Below are 6,000 nucleotides of genomic sequence, written 5' to 3' on the forward strand. Positions count from 1 at the left end.
AATCTTCCTTAATGCTCATTTTAGCTCTGTGCAGACTGAAAGGAAGAAGGTTAGTACAAAGAGCATTTTCAGGAAAAGAAAGGTTTAGAGCTCTCCTCAGAAATTACCAAATTCAAAGGAGAAGGTCTTTAATTTCAGTGCCCATTCCATCAGCCCCTTAATCATTTCCTCAGTCTGGAAGCCCTTTATTTTTGCAGTTAACACAGAAAAAAAAGGATAATTATATATTCTATGAAATAAATTATATGAATATTCAGTATGATCCTGTCATTTGTATAATTCACAGTACCACCGATATTGTTTTTAATGGTAACTTGTGAAGAGGAACCTCAGGGCTATTTTATAATTTAGGGACATAATCTTCTTTTTCAGTTATATGACTGAAAATTAGCAGTGAAGCCAGTAACTTCTGAGACACAACAAACCAAAAGATGAGAGGAGGGAGTTAATCTATAATTTTACAACTCTGACTTGTGTCTGAAATTGTTTCCTATGAAAGAACAGTGCTGCTGTGGCTTTGTCAATATTTTTCTCTCCTCTCAAAGAACCAGCCATTAGTAACGGGGTAGAGAAAACTTGCTCACCTCAATTGTCTCAAGTATCTTCAGCTTGAAGAGCTTTCTTTCTCAGAGCACGTTGAGCCTTTACTGCAGAAACAGTATATCTCTTGTATCAACTGGCACATGACATTGCTGACAAGGGACCAGCCATGGCAGATTAGAACAGCTACAACACTCACCAAAAACACTGGAGTCTCATCTGAATACAGCTGGAAATCTGATCTGTTATCTACCTCTTTGGACGTCAACATATAGGATATATATTCCCCCTTTAAAGACATGTACACACCTTGAATGACAAACAATAAAAATGTAATTATTTTATGCATTAATTATCTTCATTAGGCATTCAGTGCAAATTAAATAAATTTACTCAAAAAGGTTTAACTTCTGATATAAGCTTGTAAAAAATATTGATATGCATGTGTGCAGCTTAAAAAATTCGAGATTTATAAAATATAGTGCTCAAAATAAAAATAAATTATATTTTTGTCATTTTTAGCAAGTCAGAATAATATATATTAAATAAGAGTTTCTCTATGTCATTGTATAGAAATGTGGTTAGACCCTAGGATTTTTTTTGGATATGGTTGTCAACTGTAACTAACTTACCCCCATATTATGCATGGATAAAGCATAATAATAGTGTTTCTATACACTGATAGATACTTGTTATTAAGGCTGTAGCACTGAAAATCATAAAAACAATTAACAAGAAACTTACCTTTTAAATTAAAAAGTTTATAAAGGAGCAAGCATGGAATATTCACTCTGAATGCTGCTTCTACAATGCAACCTCAGGATATTTTAGTAGAATTACACTGTACAACCATTAGTTCAGATTTTCTTGAAATAACATTCCTCTTGCAAAACAAATATTAATAATTTCAATAGCTCACTGTATAGGTAATGTTTCATTTATCACTATTAATGTTAATAAGAAAATGTCTAAGTTCCAAACTACTTTAAGCTGGTCGGCACAAACCCATTTTCATTTGCATCGAGCAAGATGTATCCTGGCAACCGTATATTTTTGGATTCGTAACAATTTATTCTATTCATTTTATGCAAATGAGGTAACCAATACTGCAGGAATCATGAGAATACAAGATGGATAACTTCCATCGTTCAGAGCTATAGATAGATGATTAGGAATTTATGTGAGTTAGATTTTTTTTTTAATAATCTGTTAAACATTTTCTGCAGTGTATTTATCCAGCTTAAACATGTATCTGGCACGATTCACATACTTTTACTCAAACATGGAAAGCAAGAAGCATCCCAACTTGTGTGTTGTGAAGTCATGATTATCCCAAACCACAGCCCTGCTTCTTCTCTATTATTTTCTGTATTGAAAATCCTCTATTTTTCACCAAACTCACATAGAACTTATGGAGAAAAGAAGAGGAGCAAAGGCTCCCAACATTACCACACCTAGAAATGCTGACTTGAAAGCTTGGGAAGCTAACACAGCATCTACAGCAAACATGAAGTTGAGGTGCTATATATATGCGTTATTATATCATCTGTGAATGTCATTGAAAGGACATTTCTCAGAGAGCTGTCTTCTGGTTTTGGTGGTTATGTGTCAGTTTTTTTAATATATTTGCTATAGAAGACGTTTTACAGAAACCTGTGTATCTTTGGTATATTCTAGTATTATGAAACATTTAAAAAAAAAATTGATAAGATCCATGGAGTTCAGCAGGGACAAAGCTTGTTTATAGAAATGTACCATGTATAGTACCCTATAAATGCAGAACATTTATAAAAGTAGATTATTCTTTCCTGGTTTTTTTTTTCTTTTTTTTTAATTTGTGTTCCTCACAAGCTCTCAGCCTGGATCAAAATCATGGAGTCTGAATACTCTGAACAGCCAGGTCTAGGTAGCTCCTTTCAAAGCAACATCAATAAATGAAGAAGCATAGCTGGTAGGCTGAACCGCAGCCCTACAGCTACTCCTCAATGAAAATGATAGCTGTTGTTGTTCTACTCCTGAAATTATTTTTCTCTGCTGACCAGTAGGACTCAGTTATACCCAGAATAAATTCAAATTAGACAGCTGAAATGGTCCTCAGTCACTTTTCCTGTACTCATATCAGAGTTAAATGTACATATAGCAAGAGAACAGTTTCTGAAGCAACTCCTGAGCCACTGAAGTTTTCAGGTGGCCTAGACCTTTATATAGCTACTGACCAACACAATATTCAAAATATGCTTCAGGAAATAAGCAGTAGAGCTTTCCTTGAGTACAGCAGGCTCTGTCAAAGGAGAGGGGGGCAGAGCTGATGGAAATGGAATTTCAGCCATCTGATTTTTCCCCGTTGCTACATGGCAGTCAGTGGACTTCAATTGAGCTGAAATATTTGTTAGTAATTTAAAAAGGTCAGGAGTCCAATTTGAAGATGTATGAAGTGATGAGCAGTTGTTATAGGAAATTACACAAGTGCTTTGAAGTAACAGTTGGATTGCTAAATTAGATTCCTATCTTTTGTAATAGGAAAAGCCAGGCTTTGAATTTCCCATATTATCTCAGTGTGGATCCAATACTTACACTTTGGCAAAATCCAGGTACATGAATGTTCATGTTTGTTTATAAACCATTTCTCCAAGCCTCTGATTTTCAGCCAGAAAGTAGGGTAGGTGCCCAATCGGACCATGGGAAATGTACATTAAAATCTTGATTCTGATATTTCCTAATTCTTGAAATTTTAACTTTGCAGCTTTAAATACTGTTTTTAATGCATGCTTTATGTATGCAGTTCCATTGTTTAAAGAATACATCAAACCAAATATGATCTAATACCCTGTCTTGCATTGACTGTTTGGAAAGGATTTGCAGGATCCAGACCATCCTCTGCAGGAGCATTAAGTTGTGAATGGATGTCATCTTCTCAGTTCCATTGTATTGGTACCACCACATCACCACTCCCAGCTTGCCTGTATTTATTGTCTCCAAAGATTTTCTGGGATGATTTGCTATTACAGTCAAAAATGAGACAGATTAAACAGTTTAAGTAGTAGGTCTCTCCTGGGTCACTTCATTTTGACTGAATCATATTAAGAGGTTGCTCACCTTATCAACTCTAGAAGAAGATATGAGCAGATGTGACAGCCTCCAGCACAGTGTGGAGAGAGATGGTCTGGTTGTTCCTGGAGTGGGCATCAGCTTAGTGCCCAGCAAACTCAAGGAATTTAAAAAACTGAATTCTCCTACAATTATTTGGCTCTTCTGCTATAGGAAATAACTTGAAGCACATGCTATAGCTTTTATTAAAGTCACTTGTACATCTTTGTTGTGTCAAAACAAATATCAGGATGTATAAAAATTACTTGGAGTAAATCTAATGAGTTTTTTTCTGCAGGGCTCTTTTTTCTCTTTATCCATGTTTGACAAACTGTAGAACATTTATACTACATGCAAGCCAGTAGGAGACTGGCCTCTCTCTTTCTTCTTTTTTCTTTTATTTGAGAACAAGGGAGATAAGTATAAAACTGTCTTACATGTCATTTGACAAAAAAAAATCCTCTCATTCCTATAATTATTTTTTTCACCTAAAATCTGAAAAATCAAGAATGCTACCTTTTTAAAAAGGTGTACAAAATTCAAAGAAAGTATACATGTATCAGTACTGTTAGATTCCATTTGAGATGGTGCCAACATGAAAATTTAGGCCCTCTACAATTTAGACATTCCAAGCCTAGACTATCATTTGTCTAGCATGTAATTCAAACAGCACAGCAACAGAAGTGTTAGGAACATTGAGATAATGCTTTCCTCACTTCCAAAATTGCATTATTCTTTATTCTGTCTTATTAGAATGAGAATAATTATAGCCCATATACTATCCTCCAGCTAGATGATGTTAAAACTACTTAAAAAGAAGTAAATATCCTTATTCTTAGTAAACTATTTTGTCCTTTTCTGGCATCTGAACTAGAAAAGCTAAACATGTTCTTCTGAGTTCTCTAAATAACCTTAACATCTCTTCTTACAAGCATTGAGTCTATATGTAAATGAAATAAAATACCACTAATCTGAAAGATAAATACAGTGGTAATTATGGAAAGTCAATAGCAGTCAAACAGATGTTTATAATGAACAATGATTAATTCTGAGTCACTTGTAAGGATAAATGGAAGGTTCATTTATATGTGTGGAAAAAGATCTGTGTCCACAAAAAATTAAAAAGTCATAGGCTCACAGAATCATAAAAAAATTCATGTTGGAAGGGACCTCAGGCAGTTTCTAGTCCAACATCCTGTTCCAAGTAGGGTCATCTGTGAGATCAGACCATGTTGCTCTGGTGTTTATCCAGTTGGACCTTGAAAAGCCTCAAGAAAGGAAACTGCATAACCTCTGCGTGAAAGCTGTTCTGCCCGTGACTGTCCTCGTGTTGAGGACACTGCCTTACAACCAGTCTGAACTTTGCCTTTTTTCACCATACATGCGTTGAAACTCCTCCACCTGCCATGCACCACTCAGGAGAGCATGTCCCTCTCTTAGAATCAATCACAGAACGGTTTGGGTTGGAAGGGACCTTAAAAATCTGTTAGGGACCAAGTCCAGAGAGCTGGCCAGATAAACGACACGTACACCAATACGATTAAGCATTGTTCTCCCTTTACTGTTCAACTATATTGTATATATTGTTCAACTTATATCTACTTTTGCAAAGATTCATCCCCAGTCCCTCTAGACAGCCTCTAATCAAGGGGGAGCCTTCCAGTGTATACCTTGCCAAGGACTCTCAGGGCTGCCTGCAGCCAGGTGCTTTCCAGGCCTGCCTGCAGCCAGGGGCCTGTTCAGGAGCCTTTCCTCAGCAACCCTGGGTTGTCCAATCTTTCCAGGGGTATCATATGCCCTTGTTCCATAAGGAATCCCTCTACAAAAATCATCTCATTCCACGAGGCCATGCTGCTCAGGGCTCCATACAGCCTGGCCTTGAAAACTTCCAGGGATGCAGAAGGGATGGGTCTTCTTGATAACCTTCTCAAGGGTTAGAAAGCTGCTCTTAGTTCCCACCTAGTAGAGGTAAGCAATAGATCATAAATCTTTGCCTCATTTTTCCCATCCATTGCTATGAATAGGAAATCAATATCTTATTCCATCTCACTTTCTTCTGTTTACCCAATAACATCACCTTCCCTAATCTCATCCCCCTCCCTGTTGTGTCTTTTGAGATCCATTCATCCCAAAGCTCACAAAGCCATCTTCCATCATGATGTTGCCTTGAGCTTTCATTCTAGGGAGAGGAGCTTCTCACCACTGGTGGCAAGAGCTCGGAGGGTCTCCTTTCATTGGCATTGTTTATTGCAATGGTCCTAGTTAGACATCCTGCAATTCTAGCTTGTAGAGAGATTTCAGTTTGTCACTGAAAAAAAAGTATTTCTTGGACAACAGTATGTGCAAACATCTTTTCTAGCTCATTAATAGGTG

The sequence above is a fragment of the Coloeus monedula genome (genome assembly GCF_965178545.1).
Source record: "Coloeus monedula genome assembly, chromosome: 2".
Taxonomy (NCBI): domain Eukaryota; kingdom Metazoa; phylum Chordata; class Aves; order Passeriformes; family Corvidae; genus Coloeus; species Coloeus monedula.